Below are 25,279 nucleotides of genomic sequence, written 5' to 3'. Positions count from 1 at the left end.
TGAGCCCTGGGTTGGGCTCCTTGCTCAGCCAGGACTCTGATACTCACTCTGCCTCTGCCCCTCCACCCACCACCCCCCCAGCTTGTGCTCTCTCTCTCTCTGTCTCCCTCTGCTCTCTCGAATAAATAAATAAAAAATATTTTTATCTCTCATCACCAGTGCTCCAACCAACCCACAGTATCTAGGACATTTGCACCTTGCTTACCACCTATACTGAATTACTTGCAATTCTGAAAAACTGCAAGCACTCTCTTGCATCTAAGCCATTGTACGTGCTACATTCTATTTGCCATACCTCCAACCATAATCCTTACTTTCCCACAATCTTTATGTTCAGCTGGCTAATTGCTACTTAACCTTTTTAACTCAGGTTGGGTAATACCTCTATGGACTGTTTTCCAGAGTGTCTCCATGACAATGAGTGGCTCAATGTGGACAGATTGTTTACTGTTGTATGCCCAAAACCAGCCTAGAGACTCAATATTCTGTGCATCAGAAGGAAGTGTCGAGTGTGAAGGGGAGAGGCTGTATTTCCTAAAATTTATCACAAGAGGGCAGCAAATAACTTCTTTAGGCCAGCTAGGCAGTTGGTTTTTCTTGTGTCCCGTTTACTTTTCCAGTTGTCTGTTGATATTCATGTAGGACGACTCTAGAGCTATGCTTAATGAAATGGAAGATTTCTTTTTTTTTTTTAAGATTTTATTTATTTATTCATAAGAGACACAGAGAGAGAGAGGCAGAGGGAGAAGCAGGCTCCCCACTGAGCAGGGGGCCAGATACGGGACTCGATCCCAGGACCCTGAGATCATGACCTGAGCCGAAGGCAGACGCTTAACCATCTGAGCCACCCAGGCACCCCGAGATGGAAGATTCCTAATGACTCAGACGTGTACTTCATTTATATTCTGATTGGTTTCTCAATGCCAGCCACTTCACTAAGTACTGGTAATTACAGAAAGAATCAGGGACACCTGGCTGGCTCAGTCAGTAGAGTGTGTGACTCTTGATCTTGGGGTCAGGAGCTGGAGCCCCACGTTGGGTGTAGAAATTACTTAAAAAAAAAAAAAAAAGATGAATCAGTCACAGTTCCTGCATTCAAGGAATCAATTTAGTGGGAAAGAGAAGTGGTCCTGAACTTTATTCCTTCACATGGGAAGAAACAAGTGATTTGACCCATTTTTATCAGTAGCAATGACTGCTTCAGATGGTAGAGCAGTGAGGGTGCTTGGCCATCTCAGTCAGTAGAGCGTGTGACTCCTAATCTCTAGGGTAGTGGGTTCAAGTCCCGTAGGGCCTAGAGCTTACTTAAAAAAAAGGGATGGCGGAATGGTTAGTTATTGGGTGCAGATAAGGTAGAATCTCTTAAATGACTGACATGTTTGAAGAGCAAGATCACCATGAACCCAGCTAATTCTACCCCAAGTAATTCTCAAATGCCTGGAGAAGCATGATTCATCTTAAGCCCACTGCTTTTCTTTCTTTCTCTAACAGACTTGAGCATTATTATGTTCACAACAAAAATTAAGTGAAAAGTACAGAAAATTCCTATATACCCTTTGCTCCCCACACTCACATGCTCATCCACTATCGGAGCGGTGCATTTGTTACAACTAATGAAGGGTGTACAGGGCTCGCTGAAGACAAAGTATAAGCTGACACCCTGCAAACCCCCCCAACACACATACACACACACAGTCCTGGGTGGGATTATGTGTGACATTCTTCCAGGATCTCTCAGCTATTTTAATGTAAATACCTTGTTAGAGGAGAAAACAATCTTAACTTGTCCACTTTAGCGTTGTCTTGTAGGTCCTCTTTAGCATATAAAAGTTCTTGTGGAACCACCTTTTTCCTTACCTCCCCCAACTCCCAAGTATATAATCGGTACCCCCCCCCTTACAGTCCTGGTGCAGTAACTTCTTCTGCCCAGGGGTCCTTTCCCCAAGCTTTAATAAAACCACCATTTTGTAATAAAGATGTCTCAAGAATCCTTTCTTGGTCATCAGCTCCGGACCTCACCCCACCGAACCTCACCTATATTCTAAAACCATATCACTGACTCTACATAGACCCATCATTATCACCCAAAGCCCAGAGTTTACCTTAGGGTTCACTTTGGCTGTTTTAAGTTCTATGGGCTATGACAAGTGTATCATGACATGTATCCACCATTAGAATATACTGGCTCACTGCCCTAAAAATGCTCTGCCTATTTTTTTAAATAAGCTTTATGCCCAACATGGGTACTTGAACTCATGACCCTGAGGTCATGAGAAGGCTGTGAGTTCTGTATCTAGATTCCTAGAATTTTTTTTTTTTTTTTTTTGGCATGTGGCGGTCCAATAGTTCAGCATGATTTGTTGAAGACTGTCTTTGATCCATTGTATTGCCTTTGATCCTTTGCCAAAGATCAGCTGACTATATGTGGGTCTATTTCTGAGCTCTCAATTCTGTTCCTTTGATGTATTTGTCTATTCTTTTGCCAATGCTACACTGTCTTGATTCCTGTAGCTTTATAGTAAGTTTTCTCAGATTTATTTTTGTACTGGTCTTACCTCCTCACAGTTCCTAAAACCCTTCTAATTGATTCATGTCTTTTTGTATGCTAATGAGATGACTTGGTGGTTGGGGAATCCAGGATAGATGGCCTCAAGATGGGTGCTGGTTGCTGGGGAACAAGCCATGTGATCAGAGGGCTGGAACTTTGAGTCCTGCCTCCAGGGAAGCAGTAACTGCTAATGGGCAGTGATTTAATCACTACCCCCATGTAATGAAACCTCCGTAAAAAACTCTAACCCACTGGATTTGGAGAGCTGCTGTGTTGAACACATTCAAGTGCTGAGAAGGCGGTGTAGCCTGGGATGACATGGAAACTCTTGATGTGGTTTTGGAATATAGGTGAGGTTCAGTGGGGTGAGGTCTGGAGCGGACGACCAAGAAAGAATTCTTTTTTTTTTTTTTTTTTAGATTTTTTAATTTATTTGTCAGAGAGAGAGAGCACAAACAGGGGGAGCAGCAGGCTCCCCACTGAGTAGGGAACCCTATGCGGGACTCGATCCCGGGACCCTGGGATCATGACCTGAGCCAAAGGCAGACACTTAACTGACTGAGGCACCCAGGCGTCCCACCAAGAAAGAATTCTGGAGACGTCTTTGGTGCAGAATGGTGGTTTATTGAAGCATGGGGAAAGGACCTGTGGGCAGAAAGGGTTGCTGCACCGGGATCTTGAGTGGAGTTGGGGGAAGTAAGGAAAAGGGAGGTTTCAAAAGAACTTTCATATGCTAAAGACGACCCACCTACAAGATACCTACAAGATACTGGAGGCCTTGCCATTGTCAAATTAAGGATGTTTCCCCTCTAGCAAGAGGGGAAGATCTGGGAGATTCCTGGAAAAATGTCTCACATACCCCATCCAGGAGTGTGGGGGGTGTCACTTTGTACTTTGTCTTTAGCTAGCCTTCTGCTCCCTCATCACTCTGCACTCGTTCCTCATACCTTGCCTTACGCACTCTTACCATTTAGCTGCTTCTGAGTTGTAGTCTTTATTAATAAGTGGGCGGTAATAAGGAAAGCACTTTCTTGAGTTCTGTGAGCCATTCTAGCAAATTATTGAACTCAAGGTCGGACTCCTGATTTATAGTTGTTAGAAGTACAGGAGGCAGGATGTCAGTTGATAGATAGGAGTCGTCCGTGGGATTGATCCCCTGACTTGTGGGACCGGACCTTAACTCCAGGTAGACAGTGTCAAATTGAACTGTAGGATGCCCAGCTGGAGTTTCAGAATTGAGTTAAATAACCCTACACATTTGTCAGAAGTGTTGTGAATAGAGAAGAAACAGGAGCTTTTCCTTTCAGGCTATAATTAAATTTTTTTAGATTTGTTTATTTGAGAGCTTGTGAGCAGGGTGAGGGGCAGAGGGGGAGAGAGAATCTCAAGCAGACTCCACACTGAGTGCAGAGCCCAACTCAGGGCTCCATCTCACCACCCTGAGTTCATCACCTGAGCGAAACCCCAAGTTGGATTCCCAACCTACTGGGCCATCCAGGCACCCTATAAATGGTATTTTTTTAATTTCAAATTCCAGTTGTTCATTGCTGATATATGGAAAAATGAATTTTTTATAATTTGTATTCTGCAACCTTGCTGTGATTCCTTATTAGGTCCAGGAGGGTTTTTTTTGTTCAGTTCTTTAACATTTTCTACATAGATGATCAAGTCATCTGCAAATAAAGACAATTTTATTTCTTCTTTCTCAATGCATACACGTCATCTTTGCTATTCTTATCTTATTGCAATAGCTAGACTTCCAGCATGTTGAAAAGCAGTGACGAGTTGAGATATCCTTTCCTTGTTATGATTATAGTGGGAAATAGTATCTCACTATTAAGTATGATATTAGCTATAGGTTTCTACAGATCTGGTTTGTAGCAGGACAGTGGGATTCCCTGTAGAGATTGAGTAGTTCCCCTTTATCTAGGGATGCAAAGTAACTCACTCATCCCAGTGGATGTCCCATTGCAAATTCCAGTAGATAATTCCTTTCTCAGGCATGATGAAACTTGGTGTTCTCAGCAGCATAGCACATTGATCCATGGTGAGAGTTGGGACCATGGCTGTTTCTTGCACCTTCCATACCTTTACAGTATTGGGTGCCTTGACAGGGGTCCCCAGTCTGGCATATGAGTCAACAGGCCTTACAGGTTGTCATTCAAATGTATTAAAGTTTAGGACAGGAGTGCCTGGCTGGTTCACTTAATAGAGCATGATTTTGGGATTGGAGATCAAGCCCCATGTTGTGTGTAAGAGATGACTGTAAAACATAAAAATAAAATAAAAATTACATGGTTGTAAAAACCCTAGTTTTTCTAGGAGAGAAGACAATATTTTTTTAAGTAATCAAAGACCTGCTAAAGACAAAATTTATTAAAATAAAGAAAAACCTTTGTTCACAGTTTATTAGGAGCAGACCAAAAATCTAAGAAAATGTATATATTTTTTTAAACATTTTATTTATTTATTTGAGAGAGAGAGAGCACATGTGAGGGGGGAGGGTCAGAGGGAGAAGCAGACTCCCCGCCGAGCAGGGAGCCCGATGCGGGACTCGATCCCGGGACTCCAGGATCATGACCTGAGCCGAAGGCAGTCGCTTAACCGACTGAGCCACCCAGGCGCCCAGAAAATGTATTTTTAACAGAAAGGAAACAATTCTAATTTTGCGGCAGTGTACTTTTGATATTAAAACTATCCTTTTCGGGCGCCTGGGTGGCTCAGTCGGTTAAGCAACTGCCTTCGGCTCAGGTCATGATCCTGGAGTCCCGGGATCGAGTCCCACATCGGGCTCCCTGCTCGGCGGGGAGTCTGCTTCTCCCTCTCATGCTCTCTGTCTCCCATTCTCTCTCTCAGATAAATAAATAAAATCTTTAAAAAAACAAAAAACAAAAAACTATCCTTTTCGGGGCGCCTGGGTGGCTCAGTCGTTAAGCGTCTGCCTTCGACACAAGTCATGATCCGAGGGTCCTGGGATCGAGCCCCGCATCAGGCTCCCTGCTCCTAGGGGAGCCTGTTTCTCCCTCTCCCACTCCCCCTGCTTGTGTCCCTGCTCTTGCTATCTCTGTCAAATAAATACAATCTTTAAAAACAAAAAACAAAAAACCTGTCCTTTTCTTTTTTAACTTAAATAAATCCATCCTGATCTTGGCTTGACCACAGGTAAAAGTCCTTTCTTAATGTTCTTTTCCCACAGACTTTCTGCAGTTTTCTGTATCTGTTCAGCTTTAGCCCATCTTACGTTTTTCATCTTGGAACAGTAATTTTATTTTAGGACAAAATTACTTTCCCCCTTTACCAAACAGAACCAACCCCCCATGTCCTTCACATCTTTCCTTACCCTCCCCCTACAAAACTCTATCACATTCTTCTTTCCTTACCTTCTTTTCATGCACAGTCATTTCCTTCCACCCTTACTTATAGTAGTTTTGTTTAAAAAAAAAAAAACTTGCCTGTTTTATAAATCAATTTTGGCAATACCCTGGAGGTTAAAAAGAAAATCACATACAGAACATACATCAATACAGATAGCTTTTATTTCACTCCCATGGCTAAAACTTTTTATTGATATTTGTGATCTTTTGGAGGCTACAGAGTAGATTTGGGGCAAGAGAACTTAAAAGCACTGTATTTTGAAAAATTCTCTTTCCGCTCGTTTTTTATCTTCAGTCTCTGTGCGCAATGTTTTGGATAACTCCTAGGTGTTTACATTTCAAAGACACGATAAGATTTACAATTTCAAGGCAACAGCAAAAGAATGTTAAGTTTTTGCCCTAGGCATTTTGGGGTAATTGCTACTTAAAAATTGCTTTTGTTTTTGGGGTGGACAGCATGGGGCATTTCATCCCTTTCCCCTTCAATCATCACACCACCATATTCATGCCCATTCTTTTTCTAGGGAATTCCACCACTTAGTATCCCAATCAGGCTTTGTCAGGATCAAGTCAGACCTTATTAATCTGTGCCCTCCTAGCTTTTGAAAATGACACGCTAAGGTTTCCAGATTATTCTGCTTTCCCACCTTGTCAGCCAGCCCCAAAGCTAGCAGAATAGTGGAAACCTTCATGCCCTTCTCTTGCCTTAGCTCTTCTTCCAACTTTCTAACTCAAGATTCAGTGTCTCGTTGGACATTGATGGCCAGCTAAACTGCCCCCAGGAAGAGCCAGCCCATTACAGCAGTCATGTGTCCCCATCTTTCTGCAGTACACTGTGCAGTTTATCAGATAAGCACATCAAAGCAGCCAACATTTTCAGGGTGTCCTCATTCTCATTTGGTGATCTACAAACATCTAACGTAGAAGCCACCTCTCCCATTGACTTAGAAGTCAGTGCCAATGTGGGATCTCCCCCTTAGACACTTCTTTCCCAAGTCCCATTTCTTTGGTCTCCTGGGTGGCTCAGCAATTGTTGGCTTGCAAATTGGTCCTGTATTTAGTGGGCAAGGAGAGACTGAAAGGCAGACCTTCCCAGATTGGTAAATTGCAGGTTTCAGAAGCAAAAGAACTTACAAGGGTTGTCTTGGGTGGCCTCAGGATGAGTAGATCTGTGCACGTAACTGCCAAATCGTAGAAGTTTATATTAGAGGCCCTACCTGGGTTTAGTCACATCTGTTGTTCAGATAGTCTCAACACCACATTTCTATCTGAAGGCTGGGTCCTTCGGGCAGCTTCTGGGAATAGGGAAGGCAAGCAAAATGCACATACCAAAGACAGGGTGAGGGAGAGGGGCTTCCAGTAGTCCAGGTACACCTTGCAGTCAGCTGGGGGGTCATGTTCTCTTGATGACCTCCGCCAACACTTGAGTTGGACCCACTTCAATTCTGGCTTATTCCTGAACCCAGTCTGGGAAAAGAAATGCTCAAATAAAGCTCATAACACAAAAGCTGCAGAGCTAGGATTAGAGAGGCACTAACCTATAACCTCCAACACAGGGAAAAAGCAGTGAACTCATTGGGCTCACTGGGTATTTATCTGGCTCACTGGGTTGCTCAGTGCCCATGGGGGTTATCAGGCGTCTCCCCTGGTTCCCTCTGTTAACACCAAAACTATTAAAAAGATAAACTGAAGCATATTAAAATTTTTAAGAGTTTATATGAACAAGAATTGAATTGGGCAGTACCAAACTGGGTGTGGCTGGGAGTGCTCTACCCACAGGAACTCTGAGACACTTTTATATTTTTTTTTTACTTTTTATAATTTTTATTTTTTAAAGATTTTATTTATTTGAGAGAGAGAGAGCACAAGCACAAGCTGGGGGAAGAGCAGAGGGAGAGGGAGAGGGAGAAGCACACTCGCCGCTGAACCAGGAGCCCAACACGGTACTCGATCCCAGGACCCTGAGACGATGACCACAGCCAAAGTCAGATGCTTAACCAACTGAGCCACCCTGGTCCCCCAGGAGAGACTTACAGAGAAAAGGCAAAAGCGAGATTAATAGCTTAATCACTTAGTTGATTTGGCTGTTTGTGCTTGGCTGTCCTTAGCTTTAAATTTTGTAATCTTGAGATAATTATAGGCTGATTTTGGTTTCTTACATAGAGCCTCAGTTTAATGGTCCCCTTGTTTAATTACTTTAACACATTTCATGTAGATTTAGGAAGGGCTCCAGGGAAGAATTGAGAAAATCGGGGGTTATCCAACTTTAGTGTATCAAAATTATCCAGTGCATGTCAAATTCTTAAGCTCCTTTTTTGGCGATCTCAATTTGGCATGTTTGTGTTGGGGTTCGAATCTACACTTTGCAACCACTTCCTGTGGTCTTATTAAATGCCTGCTTTCTTACTTTGTCCCAGTATTTCTCAGACTTGAGCATGTGTCAGAATCCCCTGAGGATATGATTGGTAGATAAGATACAGGATGGCCAAATAAATTTGAATTTCAGATAAACAGCAGATCAATTTTTTCTATATCTCAAATACTGCAATATTTGTGACAAATACCTGTTTTAACTGAAATTTAAATGTACCTTCTCTCCAACCATCGCTAAATACTTTCAAATTGGTTGTTTGAATTTTCCTTTTGTCAGATATATGTGATGGGTGTCTATTCTGTCTTTGTAGGAAATTTAAAAATATATAATCTCATCTATAGATTTTCTTTATCACGGATTCTTTTTTTCTTTTTTAAAGAGAGGGAGAGCAGGGGAAGGGCAAGGGGAGAGCGTGAGAATCTTACACAGGCTCTGTGCCCAACACAGAGTCTGACATAGGGTTCAATCTGAGGACCCTGAGATCGTGACCTGAGCTGAAATCGAGAGTCAGATGCTTAACTGACTGAGCCACCCAGGCGCCCCTCACTGATTCTCTTTTTAACTTTCTAATCTCTTCTACTTCTAGGGTTACCTCAGTAACTTACTGGGTAACAAAAAGCTTGAGAAACTGTTACAACTACTCTGTCATAATTCTATCTGTTTTTTGTTTCTCCTTTTACTTTAACACCCGCTCCATTTTCTCTCTCCTCCTCTGCTCTTCCCTCTTTCCTTCTTAAGTCTGTTTCTTGGCTTTTGTTCCAGTTGTCTTTCTTGAAATTTCTACCAGGGCTTTCTCTTTTCCACTTCCTTCCCTCTTTTCTGTTTTCCTTCTCTTTTTCTTTCCTCCCTGCCTTCTCCCCGAGCCTTCCATGTCAAAATGAGGCTCCACAGAAACAAGTGAGGTCACTAGGATCCAGCCTACAGGGTTGTGTTCCAGAAGGAGATTCTGTTCCGACAGCCCCTTCGGTGGAGCAAGTTCTCCGTCAGGAGAAAAGCGAGCTTCAAGAAACAGTTCCTTGGCCTGAGGATCTGTTGAGAGGGTGATGGATGGCACCGCAGTTAGGACTTTGAGAACTGCAGGAAAAGGAGGGGAGCCACTGCCAGGCGGGGGTGGGGAGAGCCAGTCAGGAAGAGCTTATGAAAGGGGAGGAGAATGTACTGGCGGAGTATGCTGCCTGCAAAAGACGTTTCTGCAGATACTGTGTCTTTGTGAGCTGACTGCAGAGGCCATGTGCATGCAGAATGCATGTGAATGCATGTGTTGCTGATTTCAGATCATGGGTCTGTGTGAACTGCTGAGTGCAGGAAACGGGAATGCATTGTTGAAAGGATTTTGCAGTCAGAGTGCTTGTTTGTGGTTGTGTGGTATGTGTGACTGACTTTTTGCCAAATGCACTGTTCTGATTCCAGCTCTGAAAGTTTAGTGGAAGTCTGGCTGACTAAGCCAAGACACAACAAAGTCCAAAGGAAATGTGGGGGCAACATGAGCTGGAAATAATGAGAGCTGTTGCAACAAGAGAAAAAAAAAGAGATTTGAAGAAAGAGGGAATGAGAAAACAGAAGATTAAACAATAGACATTCTCTCCATAGAAAGAAATTTGAGAAGAGGAGGGAGAGAAAAGTAACATTCTTCCTGATAACAGGCATTATATTTCCCTAGTTCTTCCTGCACCTTGGTGAGATCGTTCCTAGTTTTCCTCTTTTTCCTTTTAGACAGGTCTATGTAAACGTGAATGTTCCGGGTATGTTTCGGTTACGACGGAGGATATTTTAAAACTTAACAGTTATCCAAACAGGAGCATTAATGGTCTCTAAAGAGAAAAAAGAGGGTTCATTTTGTTAAATAGGAAAGCAAATGGACGTAATGGAAGGACATTCAGTTTTGATCAGAGATTAATTGAACAGGATTAGAGAATTACCTTTGTGGTGATTAAAATAATAATGTGAGGTGGTAGTTATTGTTATTATTACCACAATTATTAACAAAATTTAACAGGGACTCCTTACACCTGGAATGAAATATTTAACTTAGGCATAAGAACTAGTAGATCTAGACAGATAAACACAGGGGCATCATAACTTTGAACTTGGATGCAGGCTGGGGAGGGAAGTTTCATTTGGGAGCATCCCAGTTTTGCTTTATTGCCAAAACACTAACTACATATTTTTTATTTCAAATCGTAACCATTACAGTGTCTTTCTCAGCTCTTTACTCAAGTCGTTTTTTAAGCCTAAGAGGTTACATTTTATTATAATTACATTTCCAATGCTACTTTTGCCCCATTCACTAATAGGTCTTTTGTTTCATTCAGCCATCTTTTCCTCCTTTCCTTCCTACTATTTTTTTTTAATCTGCCTCTCTCCTTTGTTATTTCCTCCTCTCGATCATGGTTCCCTGGATTTGATTAAAATTCTCTTTCCCTTCTTTCCTCACCTGTCTCTCCTTTATCAAACTAATTACTTTTCAGGCTTGTCTTTCTCCTCATTCCTTTCTCGGCTGTCTTTGTCTCCAGCAGAGGGGGTCTGATGATGATCGGAGGTAGGGATGAGGCCTGGGCGAAGGCAGGCTGGGAGGGGGAGGAGGAGTAGTGCTTCAGCTGTTTCTGCCATCAGCAGAAAGGCTGATTTCAGCTCGGCTCCAAATTCCTCGCCTCCCGCCTCCCGCTTCTCCCCTTCATAGAGTCTCTCTACTTTAAATTCTACCTCCCCTTCTCCCCACCACATTTTTCAGATGACATCCCTTTCTCCCAGCTGTGACTGCCAGGGACACTGACCTACTTTTGCCCTCTGTTAGGCACCAAACCCTGGTTTCTTTGTGAACCTCTGAATTTCTGGTAACTACTTTTTGCCCCAGTGTGTCAGTTGGTCCCTTTTAAACCTCAAAACATTTCCTGGTCTCCCATAAGGCAGTGATTTTTTAGTCTTGGAGCGTTGAGAAAAAGCATAATGCTAAAAAGCTCTCATGACTTCAGCAAATTCATTTATGACTTAAATGGATTAGTACTTTGTTAATCAAAATGGAATCTCTGTAGTTAGACAATACAGGTATTAGTAATTTTGTTCAGTCTTTATAGGTATGTTTGGCTGATGGACTTTAGATCCTTTGTGACAAATTCTAATATGTATTTGCAAATATTCTCTATATGATATTGGAGACATCAGCCGAAACTGCAGGCATTGATACCTGAATAAAACTTTATATACAGTTGTCCCCCCTTATCCACCGGGGATATGTTCTAAGACCCCCAGTGGATGCCTGAAACCACACATAGTAGAGTCTTAGTTTTTTCCTATACATACACACCTATGATAAATTTAACATATAAATTATGCATAGTATGAGATTACTGATAAAACTAATAATAAAAGAACAGTTATAATTTACTGTAATAAAAGTTATATGAATGTGGTCTCTCCAATATCTCGTGCCGTACTCCCCCTTCTTGTGATGATGCGAGAGGACACACAATGCCTGTGTGATGAGATGAAGTGAGGTGAATGACACTGTGACATTGCATTAAGCTGCTATTGACGAGGATCATCTGCTTCCTGACCTGGGTTGACTGTGGGTAACTGAAACCACAGAACGCAAAACCACGGATAAGGGGGGCTACTGTACTAAGAAGTGGGGGGAAAACTGCGGAGAAAACCAATTTTATAGCCTTTGGAGGGATTAGAAGAAATGGTTAAGAGTATGTAGTTTGATGCTTGAACTCTAGTTATGGTCATGCCACTTGCTAGCTGTGTAAGTTTGAAAAAGTTACTCAGCCTGTCTGCCTTAGTTTGCTCACTTGTAAAAGAAGATACTGAAATCAAGTAGGGTTATTACAAGGATTAAAATGATCTACCTAAAATCTCTGAGAATGTTCCATAATCTAAGACATTTTAGGTTTATGAGCCTGAGGACAGATAATTATACATGTTTCAAGTATTTTTCTGATAATTTTCTCATGCCTGTGTTTTCATTCATCATTTCTTTACTAGGCAAGCCACTATTAATAGATCCTCTTTCTTAGTCTAGGTTGTCTATTCTGGTTGTCCAGAAAATTTCTGGGAAACAAGCAAGAAGGATTGGAACCTGTATATTAGAGATTTGTCTAGTATTTCCATTGTGTCACCCAACATGGATTTCTTTTTTCCTTTTTCTGTCTCTTTATTGTCCCTTCTGACTTTATATTGTGCTGTTAGGATAAAACTCCAGTTGCAAAGCACTGAGAGAGAGAAGAAAAATCAAGGAGTTTGGCAATTCAGGTGGAGTTGATGAAAGAAAGGCTAAATAAAAGCAAGGAAGAGGTTAAAAAAAAAAAAAAACTCAGGGCGCCTGGGTGGCTCAGTTGGTTAAGCGGCTGCCTTCGGCTCTGGTCATGATCTCAGGGTTCTGGGATCGAGTTCCGCATCGGGCTCCCTGCTCAGCGGGGAGTCTGCTTCTCCCTCTTCTCCCTATGTTTGTGCACGCGCTCTCGCTCTCTCTCTCTGTCAAATAAATAAATAAATAAACTAATTCAACGATCAGTATAGGGTTTGAAAGCCAAGAAAACAAAAGTGATTTAAAAACAAAATAAAAGGGGCGTCTGGGTGACTCAGTTGGTTAGGCGTCTGTTCTGCTCAGGTTCTGATCTTAGGGTTGTGGTATCAAACCCTGCATAGGGGCTCCATGCTCAGCAGAGGGCGGGCGGATTCTCTCTGTCCCTCTCCCTCTGCCCTTCCCCCCCTAAATGAATAGGGCAAGAATTTGGACAGAATAGATGTAAATTGCTGTTTCTTTTTATTTAAATTCAATTAACATATTGTATTATTGGTTTCAGAGGTAGAGGTCAGGGATTCATCTGTTTTACATAATACCCAGTGCTCATTACATCACTTGTCCTCCTTAATGTCCATCACCCAGTTACCCCATCCCTCCACCCCCTAAATTGCTCTGTTTCTTTGCACTGAGGAGAACTACATGAATTTATACTCATCAACAGGGCTTCATAGTCTAACTTTTTCAATGTGCAAAAGAAGCAAAGCAGACCAGGACAGTCATGGTGGTGCTAGGTCATTAGAATGCTTCTAGAATTTTTATTCAATATGTAAATGTTTGTTAATAATTTGGGGCACTGATAGTGAGATAAATTCTGACAGGTCCATACAGCCCTTGTGTGGTTTAAATAACAGCATTTCTAGGGCACCTGCATGGCTCCATTGGTTAGGCCTCTGACTCTTGATTTTGGCTCAGGTCCTGATCTCAGGGTTGTGAGATCGAGACCCACATCGGGCTCTGTGCTCAGCACTGAGTTGCCTTGAGACTCTTCCTCTGCCCCTCTCTCTGCTCATACTCCCTGTCTAAAATTAATAAATCAAATCTTTATGTTATTTATTTGAGAGAGCGTGCACAAGCAGGGGAGGGGCAGAGGAAGAAGTGGATTCCCTGCCGAGCAGAGAGCCGGACCTGGGGCTTAATCCCAGGACTCTGGGATGATGACCTGAGCTGAAGGCAGATGTTTAACTGAATGAGCCACTCAGGTGCCCCAAATAAAATATTAAAAAAAAATAGCTGCATTTCTGTGGTTGAAGGGTCTACTAATTCATTCATGTTTCTGTTATTCTTCCCAGATTGATACACTTAAAAAATTTTTTTTAATTAAAAAAATTTATTTAAATTCAATGTAGTTAACATATACTTTGTTAGTTTCAGAGGTAGAATTTAGTGATTCATAGTTGCATATAACACCAGTGCTCATTACATCAAGTGCCCTCCTTAATGCCCATCACCCAGTTACCACATCCCCCCACACGCTGAATTTAAAAAAATTTTTAAGTAATGTCTACTCCCAACATGTGGCTTAAACTCAATCCTGAGATCAAGAGTTGCATGCTCTACTGAATGAGCCAGCCAGGTGCTCCCAGATTGATACACTTTTTAAAATACTCCAGGGAAGAGGGAACAGGAGACTAGGAAATTACCACCAAGGATTTAATCTCCATGCCTCAGTTTTCTCTTTCAGAGGGGACTCACAATATTTGCTTAATCATACCAAGTTGCCTGAGGCTAGATGAGTTTATAAATGTTGAAGGCTTTAAATAAAGAACATTTTACAAATGGTTCTTTTTCTCTTAAAGACATTATTCTCAAACTTTCATGTGTCTAAGAATTACTTGGGATGCAAATTTAAAAAATGCAGAGTCATGGCTGGTTCTGTAAGCTTTGAGTTTGGCTCAAAATGCAGATACACAGCTGCATTTTATTTATTTATTAAGATTTTATTTATTTATTTGACAGAGACACAGCGAGAGAGGGAATACAAGCAGGGGGAGTGGGAGAGGGAGAAGCAGGCTTCCCGCTGAGCAGGGAGCCAAATGCGGGGCTTGATCCCGGGACCCTGGGATCATGACCTGAGCTGAAGGCAGACGCTTAACGACTGAGCCACCCAGGCACCCTGGAATCTGCATTTTAAACAAGCATTCCAGGTTATTCCTATGTAGTGAGAAAAAGGAAATATTCCTAACAACCAGTACAATTAAAGGACAGCGAAACCTCCATTAATTCCTCTTTTTAAGTCTTATTTTTCTTTACACCCTTTCCTTCTGATTCAGCAAATGTACAATCTTCACTGCCTCCCTTCCCCCCATCCTCCTTTGTGTCTGGCATCGACATTTTCTTAGCATAGTTAGAGAGACGCTCAGTTTAATGTGCAGAAATGGAGTGGCGGAAAAGGAGGAGGGATGTGGGTGGGGAAAGGCTAGATCAGTATTTAGCTATTCTAACTGTGAAGACTGTTGTTGTCGGGCTGGTTCTAGCCGGCTGGTTCAGGGAGAGGAAGCAGTGGGGAAAGCTAGATCTACTGCAGCTGCTGCCACCATTCCTTATTTTTGAGTGTAGGTTCTGATGCGATACCTACTACCTTTTCTCCACCAACAAGAATTTTACAGTAATCACATTAGATATGCCATCAAGAAGACTATTTTATGTCCTGATAACAATCCTGGATTCATTCCTGTTTACAATTCTCCTCTTTACTACCTTGAGGACTTTAATTTTGATCAAATCCCAGCTTGTTTTCTTGTCTAAACCCAGGAGGAAAAAATTTGCACCAGATGGTGTCTATGGGGTACTTAAAGATTTTTGTTTGATGTGCATACTAGATAACAATATATGAATTATGTTTTTCTGCCTGATGTACAGATTCACCAATGCGACACAAGTCAGATAAGAGACATGGAGTGGGTTGGACCCAGACAACTTTGTTAGGGGAGATTTTATTTTCCATCAACTCACTGCATTTTCTGTGCCTTCCATCTAGCATCTCAAGAACTGTCTACCAAGAACTGTCTACCAAAAACTTTTAAAAGTGTTTCTTGGGGCACCTGGGTGGCTTAGTCAGTTAAGCATCTACCTTCTGTTGAGGTCATGATCTCAGGGTCCTGGGATCAAGCCCTGAGGAGGGCTTCCAGCTCAGCGGGGAGTCTGCCTCTCCTCCTGCTCCTCCCCCTACTTGCGCTCTCTCTCTCAAATAAATAGTCTTTATTTTATCTATTTATTTTTAAAGGTTTTATTTATTGGAGACAGAGCGTGCATGCACGCACGAGAGAGAGAGAGAGAGAGAGAGAGTCAGGGAGAAGGGCATGAGGGGCAGAGGGAGAGGGAGAACCAGATCCCCTGATGAGCAGGGAGCCTGATGCGGGACTTGATCCTAGGACCCTGAAATCATACCTGAGCCGAAGGCAGCCACTTAACCGACTGAGCCACCCAGGTGCCCCTGATAAAATCTTTAAAAATAAATAAATAAATAAAAGTGCTTTTTGCTGCAAATCTAGCCATCATATTCTGAATCAGCTAATCTGGTTGATTAAATGAAATGTATCTAGATAATGTGCACATTTCAATATAGTCATATATATAGCTAATTTGACATGTGTGTTGTCCAAACCTTGGTTCAGCTTGGCTGCATATTAAAATTCCCTGGAGAGCATTAAAAAATATTGGTGCCTGGATCAAAATCCCAGAAATTCTGATTAAATCAATTTCAAAAGCTCTCCATTGATTCTGATGTGTCTAGGAAGGAGAGCACAAATATAGAAATGTTTTGGCTCAGGTAAAAGATGCCTTTCAATTCAGTCTTACATTACTCATGCTTCCGGCGTGCAGTAAATATGTAACTATTTGTACTATTACACATATTTAAACATTGTATAACTTCTCTTTGCTATTTGACTTTTGTTATTGGTCTTGTATAATAGCCTATATTTATATCTATATATTTACATATCTATCTAGATATATATTCATTTTTAAAAAATTTTATTATGTTAGTCACCATAGAATACATCATTAGTTTTTGATGTGGTGATCCACAATCCATTGTTTTTGTATAACACCCTATATTCATTTTTTTTTTAAAGATTTTATTTATTCGAGAGAGAGAGAGCAAGAGGTAGCATGAGGACTCTGGGATCAGGACATGAGCCAAAGGTAGGCGTTTAACCGACTGAGCCACCTAGGTGCCCCTAATCAGTTTTTTTAAGTAGGCTCCAGGCCCAGCATGGAGCCCAACACAAGGCTTGAACTCAGGACTCAACCGACTGCTCACCCAGGTGCCCCCAATATATATATATATATATAGCCTGTTTCTCCCTCTCCTCCCCACGCTTGCTCTCTCAGTATCTCTCTCTCTGTCTTTCAAATAAATAAAATCTTAAAAAAAAAGACTATCTATTTGAGAGAGAGCACCAATGGGGGGAGGGGCAGAGGGAGAGGAAGAAGCAGACTCCCAACTGAGTAAGGAGCCTGACGTGGGGCTGGACGACGACGTGGGGCTGGACTACGTGGGGCTTGATCCCAGGACCTTGAGATCATGACCTGAGCAGAATGCAGAGGCTTAACCAACTGAGCCACCCAGGTGCCCCTAAGATTTTATTTTTAAATCTCTGCACCCAGTGTGGGGCTCAAACTCACAACCCCAAGTCAAGTCATACGTTGTAGCTACTGAGCCAGCGAGCTGCTCCAATAGCTAATATTTTTTGGGCACTTACTATGTAGTACATTATGTTTGAGTTACCTCATCTTTATTTTGTTGATAACTGAGGCTTATAGAACTTAAGCAACAATCACATGCCACTAATAAAGCTGGGATTTCAAGTCAAATTTATCTGACTCCAAAGGTGCTAGGCTAGTTATGTCTTCTCAAGCGATTCAGCTGGCTGAAGAATATTAATTTAATGGTTAAAAATGAGTGGTGCACAATTCAACCAAGACAAGCTATTTAAAATACTTCTTTTGTTTTAAAAGGAAACTCTACCCCCAATATGGGGCTCGAACTCAGAACCCCAAGATCAAGAGTTTCATGCTCTACCCACTGAGCTAGCCAGGTGCCCCAGAATACTTTGGAGCATACATTGCTACCCAAAGGAGTTGTGAGTCCATACCTGTCTAAACATATCAGCCACGAAAGTACGAAGATTATGAGCGAGTCTAGGAAACCAAGCCTTCTGGACCTTGCTTTCCATTATGGAAATGCCAAAAATAATTGCTTCTCCCTCATTACTTCATACAAAAATATAAAGTAGGAATTTGATCATCATTGATGTAAATAGTATATAATAGTTGGTTTAAAATGAGCCATATCCTTGGCTTTGTTTTTTTTTTTTTAAGATGTTATCTTATTTTAGAAAGAGAGAGCACGTACACATAAGTGGGGGAGGGGCAGAGGGAGAGGGGGAGAGAATCTCAAGCCGACTCCATGGTGAGCAGGAACCTGATGAAGTCAGATCCTTGACCTCAAGATCATGACCTGAGCCAAATGAAAGTCAGATGCTCAACTGACTGAGCCACCCAGGCGCTCCTACTTGTTTTTTTTTTAAGAACATAGTTCTTTAAGGGGCACCTGGGTGGCTCAGTAGATTAGGTGTCAGACTCTTAATTTTGGCTGGGGTCATGATCTCAGCTGGGAGTCGGCTTGAGGATTCTCTCTCTCCCGTTCCCTCTGCCCCTCCCCCCACCCACATGCCTGTACATACACTCTCTAAAATAGATATAACATAAAAAAACCCACAGCAACATAGCTCTGTTTTTTGTATCTTTCTGACTACTTTAAGTGGAAAGCAATTTTGTATACATTATGAATTTTTGGGTGTGTCTGGTGCATAATGACAGTACGTGAATAGATAGCATTTTTTTAAAGGCAGGTGGCCAGTGAATTAATAGTCTAATACTCCCTATCCACAGTTTCACCCTTCTTTTTCTGGGTGATGCATCGTTACCCTGAATTGGGTTTCTTAACAGTAGGACTGAAGGATAGGCTAGGTATTATTGATAATCTGCTTGCCCAGTCATGCTTTTCCCTGTGTCAATTTCTCCCTTTATCTTTTGCCAGATTCTCACTGTGTTAATATCTCTGTGATGAAATGCTTCTCTTTTGTCTTTAGGTTGAATATACTTTGTTTCAGGAGACTGAATATCCGGGTGGAAATAAATAGCAACATTTTAGCTCTGTAAACTTTCCCCCCTTTCTTCTGAAGGTAGTGTGTCATATAGCACATTTGTTCCTCTAAATGTGTTCTTTGTGAAAACTGTTCACTATCCTAGGTTACTCTAAGTGGGCAAACGTAACAGCAGTAAACACAGTAGCACTCAGTTTGCGCCAGGCCTTAAGTCTTATACACTTATTAGCTCATTTACTGTTTATACCAGTTCAGTGAAGTAACTACTTTTATAGTTTCTATAAAATATTTTTATAGACAGCTTGTGTAATCAAGTAGATTAAGATACAGAGAAGTCAGGGTACTTTAGAAGATCACATAAGTTAAGTCTGATCCAGTCCAGAAGTTACCACCCTGGGTTATGCTATATCTCTTAAAGGACTAAGTACTGAGTGAAATCAGGAAGAAAAAAAAAAGGGGGGGGGGGCAGACCAAAAAGATTGGGAACTGAGTGCTGAAAAGAATTTGTTGGCTGAGGCCATTCAGAATGGAATGTGACTTGCAAGAAGGCAAACTGGTTAGGACATTATGGTAGCTCATATCTGGGATCTCTGGTGGTAATAAATGACTAAGGTTATTTAGAAATGAATTTGTCATGTAAAGTAGCACGGTCATCTGTTGCCTTTGTTTTCATTCTTCATGATCTAGAAAAATTAACAGGAGTATCGTAGCTGAACATACTCATATTCTTAGCTTCCTTTGGACTATAATTTTATTTTTATAGACAGCCTGAGGATTTTCAAAATGCTCCTAAATATATTTCATTCTCACAGCAACCTTGGAACATACTCTTAGCTTTTCATAACAAAAGCTCGGAGGAAGTTAAGGAACTGATTTGCGGGAGGTTTATACTGGTTTCCAAGTAGCGAGGCTGGCTGCACCACACTACCCTGTCTTTATCTTCAAAAACCTGCTTAAAGCCCTGAGAATATATGATGTACTGTAGTTTAAAAATTTGCCTCACAGTGTACAGAGGCAACGTCTTTATTCCGTACAGGGATAAGGACCTTATAGGTATTGATCTTTGTCCCCAATCTTTGCCTCTGGGGCTGGGAGGCGGACCACGGCTTGAGGGGACTGTAGGCGAGGTCGCCGGAAAGGCTGCGCGGGAGGTGGGCTGGGCTGGGCAGGGCAGGAGACACAGAGGCGTGGACAGGCAGACAGCACGCTGTCCCCCAGAGGCTTGGTGGGCTGGCGTCAGGGTTCACATTGTGTATGAATGGGGCCCGATGAGGGAATGTGAAGGCGGGGAGGGTGTACAACGGAAGGAATCAATCTCGCGGTTTCAAGCTGGGAACAAACCTCGCCCCCCCACCCGTTTCCCGTCCTTAGGGAGGACGGTTTGGGGGCGGGTGGGGAAAGCGCGTCCTCGAAGCGCTCTCGCGCTCCCATTTCCCTCCTAGCGCGCGCTCTCCATCGCCCCTTCACCACCCGAGAGGCGGGCGATGGCTGCGAGTGGGGACGCGGAGTCCGGAGGGCGGGTCCCGACGCAGGTGTTGGATCCGCTAGGCCGAGCTCCGCGGGCCGGCCCGTCCCCTCGCCCCGGCAGCCACCCCCGCTGCCCGCCGCGTCGCCGCGCCTGGAGGGCGGGGCCGGCGCGCGCGAGGGTCCTCTGCACGCGGGCGGGCGGCGCGCGGCGCCTCGGTCTGGGGGAGCGCGGGGCGGTCTCCGCCGGCGTCGCGCGCGCTGTGTGTGAGCGGGGTCGCGCGCGCGCGCACTACAGACGAGTGAGGCAGTGAGGGAGCGAGGGAGCGAGGAGCGGCCGGGTGTGAGTGTGTGTGGGGGTGGGGGCGAGTGTGTGTGGGAGTGGGGGTGAGGGAGAGCCAGACAGACCGCGAGGCTGTGAGAAAGTGGGCGAGTGTGCGAGGGCGCCCGGCCTGGCTGCGGGAGCCGCGGTGGTGGAGGAGAAAGGAGGCGGCTCCCGGCATCCCTCCCCCCTTCCCCCTCCTTCTCGGACTTCCAGCCCGCCCGGCAGCCCGCGGTTCCCTCGGAGGCCCCAGTCCGGTTCCGCTGGCCGAAAGCGAGGGAGGAGCCGCCCGGGCCAGGTGAGCGGTGCGATCGCTTCTCTCCGAGCCCGGTGTAGGGGCGTGAGGCGGAGGCGCGCCCGCCCCCGCGCCCCTCCCCCCCAGTGGGCGACTGCGGCCGGAGGGACTCGGCGACGAGCCGGGGCTCGGCCGGGGCAGGGAGCGGGGCCGGGCGCACCGGAGATTGTGAAGGCCGGGGTGGGGGTGGGGGGGTCCACTCCTCGGCGAGAGGCGGTGGGGAGCCCGGGCGGGTCGTTGTGCTGGGAGGGGGCTGATGAAGCCGTGTGCGTGCGACGGGAGAACTGTTGGAGAGGCAGCGACCTCGGGCGTGAAGTGTGCTTCCCCCTGTTTGTGAGGGGGTGTGGTAACCCTGGGAATGCTTGTTGGAGTAAAACACGCGTTGTGCCAACCTGTCCTCGAGAGTGTGGTAATCTCTCCTGCCCCTGCTTCCCTCAGACGACATTCCTGTGGTGTGACCGAGGGAGGAGGATGTGTTCGTCCTGCACTTGAGTATGGCTTAAATTCCCTGTTTTCCTCCTGACGCGTAAGATTTTAGATAGTCTGACAGTCATTCCTCTTTCTCTTTTGACAGCCCTCTGGATAAGAATGGGGTGACAAATAATTGCTTAAATTTTTTTTTTTTGTCAGCATTTGACCATGATGCAAATCCTGCCTCCCCACCCCTTCCCTTTAAAAACCCCCAAATAGTTAGGAGATAGTAACTTCAGATTTGCCTTACTCATGTATCCTTATCTGTGATTGCAGATTTGTAATCCCAGTATTTTATCCCATTTGTGGGTATGAATAGAGTTGGGGTGTTAGTTGTATTCAGTGAGTGAGGTTATTGCGCTAACCGTGTTGAATGTAACTTCGATGTAAATTCTTTCAGCGTGCTGTTATTTTCCCATTAATTACATAAATCGTTCTCACGTCTTTGGGGAGTTGGATTAAATTCTAAATCTGTATGGAAAGTACATGGGCAGCCTAATATGGAAGATACTCCTTTTCTGTGGGCTTGATGTTTATTATATTTGATGAAGTTCATAATTATTAACTGTAACCATTAGAATTTAAATGCCATGTAGATATCATTTCTTTCACAGCATTGGGCAGTTTAAAGGTCTTTTTTTCTGTTTCTTAAAAAATTCATTGTCAGAATACTTTAAGATACTCATTTGGAATGAAACACTCTGAAATTCCAGTGACGGATCCGGACTGAGTATTTTCTAACTTTTAGAATGACAACCTCTAATTTTAGAAATTAACAGTCATAGTTAAATTTCTTTTCTAATGTTTACTGTGTGATATTTCGTTAGTGTGTCGAAGGGGAGGAGGCCTATTTTGTTTAGAGGTAATCTTTTGTTTCTTACTTTCTATCTTGGTTAGTGCAATTAATTTCCTTCTTTCCTGTAATAGATTCAGTTGTTTGGCAAGATGGCTGTTGATGCTTTTATCTTTCTCTGTCTCCTTTTTTTCTCTTAACCCCCCCCCCCCCCCCCCCCCCCCCCCCCGCTGGAGTCCGCTTGTCAGGGAGGGGGTACTCTGTGATTCTGAGAACAGAGAGGTCAAGAAGGGGAACAGCAAATTCAGTCACATAGAATCCTCCACTCAGTGAAGATCCTTTTTTTGGTTCCTGCCTTTCCCCCTGCAGGGGGTAAGGAATTGTATATATCTACCCTTTAGACTGGGGCTCCCAGCTAACATTCCTCTACCTTAGTTTCTGGTAGGTATCTTCAAAATTTTTTTTTCATTTTCTTAGATTCCCTATTGAATACATTAGCATCTGAGTGTGGAGGGAGAGTGACAACAACAAATTTCCCTTTTTTTCTTTCCCTTCTCATTCAGTCCCCTTTTCCTCTCTAGAGGGAAATTACTAGCAATGTTTTATAAATCCTCTACCCCTTCTTAATCATATGAAGAAACACACTAAAGAGAACTTTTTTTTTTTATTACCTCAGACCAATGAATGCCAACCAAGCTTCAGGCATTAGTGTTTTGGGGCACAGGATGAAACATGGCTTTAAAAAAAAATCTCTCCCAGTTCTGCTTTGGGAGAGTTTGTACTTACCTGGGATTTGCTACTGGGGTAAGTCACTAGAGGGATCTCTCAACTTCTCCCTTCCCTATGAGCTGAAAGAACATGAACACTGGAACAGGTTGGGGCGGGGGAGAGAACAGAGCCGGTTGTTCCACAGTTTGAGAAGTAGCTTTTGTCCTCTTTCTCTGGGAAGCAGGCATAGAGTCCTAAATTGAGTGAAAGAGGGTGGAGGAAAAACTTCTGTACCCAGGAACAACATTTGAAGAGTGAGAGAAAACTAAACATAAAGTAAAGGAAGGAATTTTGTATGTTGCTTACTGACAACTGGGGGTGTATTTTAGTGATGTGGATTTGTAGAGAGCGTATGACAGGTTAGTTTTAGAGTATTCTCTGCAAGTGGGATTAAGTCACAAGCATATGGGAAAAGAGCCTTGAGAAATTACAGTCTAATATTATTTTAAAATCTGGAAGTAGACTGTGATAGGAATGTTTAATGTTAACTGTACTGGCATGTGCAGTTGTTTCAAGAGAGGTTGAATAGGAGAGATGAGGTACAGATGTTGAGGAAATTGTCTTTCATTACTTGGGAATTTTCCTGCTTGTCATATTAAGGATTGTTAAATAATAATATACTACCTCAAAATACCTGTACATAATGTATTTTATTTTATTTTATTTTTATTATTTTTTAAAGATTTTATTTATTTGAGAGAGAGAGAATGAGAGAGAGCACATGAGAGAGGGGGGAGGGTCAGAGGGAGAAGCAGACTCCCTGCCGAGCAGGGAGCCCGATGCGGGACTCGATCCCGGGACTCCAGGATCATGACCTGAGCCGAAGGCAGTCGCTTAACCAACTGAGCCACCCAGGCGCCCTGTACATAATGTATTTTAGATTCATGTACCATATGTGTCTGTGTACATCATAGGTTTGCAGAAAGAACTGACTTTCTGGCGTCATGGTAACTCATGCCATGGTATTTTTTCAATGTTTTCTTTTCCAGTGATCTTTTCCTTTCAAAATTGGCTTATAGGACAAAAGCCACAGAGCTAGCCAGCTCTACTCCCTTAGAGCCTGGCCTGCATGGAACCCATCTGCTTATATCTTTTTTACTCCTTTTACTAAAATTATAGGGTTTTTTTTCCCCTTTGACTTTAATTGTTAACAAAGCTAATTATTTAAGGATGAGTTGTATAATGGCAATGGAAAGTAGCATTAGGCTTGGGTTGTTTGTTTTTTATGAGAAACTGAAAAGATAGATTTTGAATTTTTTTTTTTTTAAAGATTTTATTTATTCATTTATTTGAGAGAGAGAGAGAGAGGGCACACGAGAGGGGGGAGGGTCAGAGGGAGAAGCAGACTCCCCGCCAAGCAGGGAGCCCGATGCGGGACTCGATCCCGGGACTCCAGGATCATGACCTGAGCCGAAGGCAGTCGCTTAACCGACTGAGCCACCCAGGCGCCCGATTTTGAATTTTTTAAAAAAGACTTACTTATTTGAGAGAGAGAAAGGGGAGGAGTAGAAGGAGAGAATCTTCAAGCAGACTCCCTGCTGAGCACAGAGCCCAACTCAGGGCCCTGTCCCATGGCCCATGAAATCATGACCTGAGTGGAAACCAGGAGTCACCAACCAAGCCACCCAGGCATCCTGATAAATTATGAATTTTTGACAGCTGTGTTTAGATCTTATGGGTACATATTTGCCTGGTATTAAATACTGAAAATAGCTATGGTTTGTTTGTTTTTTGATACTGCCTTAAAATTCAGTATAACAAACTGCTTTAAAATGATTCCTAACCCCTTAACCCTTAACATTTGTCTGTCATACATGAGGTTCTATGTTACCTGCTGGGGATAATAGAGAATAAAACAGGGATTCTGTCTTCATGGAGATCACAATGTAATTTCATTGATCCTTGTTCTTTTCATCTAGCAGTCTGTTCTCCCAGCGGTGTCTGGAGGAGACTACTAGATTCTTGTAAAATGTGTACCAATTTGTCAATTGATAAAGTAACAAATTTGTATAAACATTGATATGCCCAAATAATTTTTACTACGTACATCACCAAGTTGTGACCAATAAAAAAATTCTACAGTTGTTGAATCACTGTATTGTACACCTGAAACTAATATAACACTGTATGTGAACTAACTGGAATTAAAATAAAAACTTAAAAAAATTCCAAATCTGCCCCTTAATGATTTTACTCTATTCAGCTCCTTATTTTCCCTTTCTTCCCCCACCCCTTGTTTTAACCCTTTTTGATACTAGTTCTTGGCTTCATATTCTAAGGAATATAGAAATAAGGTCTCCAGGGCGCCTGGGTGGCTCAGTTGGTTAAGCAACTGCCTTCGGCTCAGGTCATGATCCTGGACTCCCGGGATCGAGTCCCGCATCGGGCTCCCTGCTTGGCAGGGAGTCTGCTTCTCCCTCTCCCACTCCCCGTTTGTGTTCCCTCTCTCGC

At 43.1% G+C, this 25,279-nt stretch overlaps 1 protein-coding gene across 4 annotated transcripts in view; it reads left to right on the top strand.

Moving 5' to 3' along the window:
• Window positions 1-25,279, top strand: part of RIMKLB (ribosomal modification protein rimK like family member B) — a 153,228-nt gene that overhangs the window by 69,533 nt on the left and 58,416 nt on the right. The window contains exon 1 of one of the 4 annotated variants that reach the window (XM_064591605.1): window positions 20,129-20,799. The exons of 1 other annotated variant lie outside the window; for it this stretch is intronic. The gene's annotated coding sequence lies outside the window, so the exon portion shown is untranslated. Of the gene's footprint in view, window positions 1-20,128; window positions 20,800-21,078; window positions 21,289-25,279 lie in introns of those variants that run through there. 2 more of the 4 variants (XM_054507192.2, XM_054507198.2) reach the window with 2 other exon arrangements.

Source organism: Mirounga angustirostris, unplaced genomic scaffold (assembly GCF_029215605.1).
Source record: "Mirounga angustirostris isolate CCGP_5_RB_7025 unplaced genomic scaffold, mMirAng1.0.hap1 SCAF_5, whole genome shotgun sequence".
Lineage (NCBI taxonomy): Eukaryota > Metazoa > Chordata > Mammalia > Carnivora > Phocidae > Mirounga > Mirounga angustirostris.
This window is presented reverse-complemented; position numbering and strand designations above follow the sequence as displayed.